The 2,136-nt window shown below is 37.9% G+C and overlaps 1 non-coding gene across 1 annotated transcript; it reads right to left on the bottom strand.

Annotated features, from left to right (window-relative positions):
• Window positions 1-905: 905 nt before the first annotated feature.
• Window positions 906-1,012, bottom strand: LOC115506597. Its single transcript, XR_003966442.1, has one exon. It is a non-coding gene; the product is annotated as a U6 spliceosomal RNA (small nuclear RNA).
• Between the last annotated feature and the right edge of the window lie 1,124 nt (window positions 1,013-2,136).

Here is a 2,136-nt window from a genome sequence, read left to right as displayed (position 1 = left end):
TAAGATTCTCCAATGTATGTTAATATGCAGAGTAAATACTCAGTTTTTTTTTTATATATATATGAAATTTATTGACAAATTGGTTTCCATACAACACCCAGTGCTCATCCCAAAAGGTGCCCTCCTCAATACCCATCACCCACCCTCCCCTCCCTCCCACCCCCCATCAACCCTCAGTTTGTTCTCAGTTTTTAAGAGTCTCTTATGCTTTGGCTCTCTCCCACTCTAACCTCTTTTTTTTTTTTCCTTCCCCTCCCCCATGGGTTCCTGTTAAGTTTCTCAGGATCCACATAAGAGTGAAAACATATGGTATCTGTCTTTCTCTGTATGGCTTATTTCACTTAGCATCACACTCTCCAGTTCCATCCACGTTGCTACAAAAGGCCATATTTCATTTTTTCTCATTGCCACATAGTATTCCATTGTGTATATATACCACAATTTCTTTATCCATTCATCAGTTGATGGACATTTAGGCTCTTTCCATAATTTGGCTATTGTTGAGAGTGCTGCTATGAACATTGGGGTACAAGTGCCCCTATGCATCAGTACTCCTGTATCCCTTGGGTAAATTCCTAGCAGTGCTATTGCTGGGTCATAGGGTAGGTCTATTTTTAATTTTCTGAGGAACCTCCACACTGCTTTCCAGAGCGGCTGCACCAGTTTGCATTCCCACCAACAGTGCAAGAGGGTTCCCATTTCTCCACATCCTCGCCAGCATCTATAGTCTCCTGATTTGTTCATTTTGGCCACTCTGACTGGCGTGAGGTGATACCTGAGTGTGGTTTTGATTTGTATTTCCCTGGTAAGGAGCGACGCTGAACATCTTTTCATGTGCCTGTTGGCCATCTGGATGTCTTCTTTAGAGTTGGCCATCTGGATGTCTTCTTTAGAGAAGTGTCTAAAAAAATATGGAACGCTTCATGAATTTGCGTGTCATCCTTGCGCAGGGGCCATGCTAATCTTCTGTGTATCGTTCCAATTTTAGTATATGTGCTGCCGAAGCGAGCACTCAAACAGTTTTTAGACTATATTCATTCTAAGAGAGAGAGAGAAAGTGAAAGGGGTAAATAAAACTGGAGAGGAGAGTGGAAAATTAGTTTTGTATCTACAGAAAAGTTTGAAATAGATTATTAAAGACAAAATGTATTTATGGTTGAGCTCAGAGTGAAATAAAATTCTACCATTATCTCTTTGGAAACCTGAAACTTGATAGGAAAATCACATGAGAGAAAAAATAGAGCATTTTTGATGTTTTCTTTATAAGAAAAGATGTTTCTTATCTTTCCAGTGTCTTTTAATTATTTTATCTCTTGAATCTTGTATATTATGGTAAAAATTTAGAACAATATTTCAAGCTGGAAGAACATAAAGTGACTTAGAATCCAGTGGAGGTTACAGATCATGCTTTGATATCACATCAGTTTGCTCAAGTGTGTTGTTTCTCAAGAAACAGAGAAGGCAAATATAATGGTCTTGCATAAGTATGGGACTGTTGTCTGTATGTTACAGAAGCATAGTATATAGAAAATCCTACTGAAAGTTTGGTAAATATAGTTCATTTTGGGTTGAACCTGGTAGGGAAAAAATGTATCCAATGAGAGGGCATCATAGAATAGCAAAATAGGAGAAAACAAAGGACTGGGTATCTCAATTATGTTTTTCTTTGTTTTGTTTTTGTTTTTGTTTTGCCCGGAGGTTTGACATTTTAGTTTACCATTTTACAGGAGTAGTTATTTCAGATGATGACAAGATCAAGCATATTTTCATGACCATAAATTCTTAGTGAAGTGTAAAAAGTAGATAATCAAAATAGAGATGTACCTATACCTATAAAGCTGTGGTGCTGGATAGATTACCCAAATTGATGTCTGAAGTCACTCAAAATGGTGGCAGAACTAAAGTCTGGAGCAAAGAAACAGAAGCCAACATCTTTTGCGATGTGGGAATTAAAATGGTGGCAAGAAGTTAGAGGGTAACATATTTGAGTGGTGTTGAATCTCAAAGGGTAGGGCATGTGTGTGTGTGTGTGTGATATTTAAGATGGAAGCATAATAATCTAGAATACATAACAGAAACCGGGGAGAATGCTGAATAACACTCACCCAAAAGATCCATGTGAAATGGAGAAGTTGA

Source organism: Lynx canadensis, chromosome F2, assembly GCF_007474595.2.
Source record: "Lynx canadensis isolate LIC74 chromosome F2, mLynCan4.pri.v2, whole genome shotgun sequence".
Classification (NCBI taxonomy): domain Eukaryota; kingdom Metazoa; phylum Chordata; class Mammalia; order Carnivora; family Felidae; genus Lynx; species Lynx canadensis.
The sequence above is the reverse complement of the archived record's forward strand: the minus strand, read 5'-3'. Positions and strand labels throughout refer to the sequence as shown.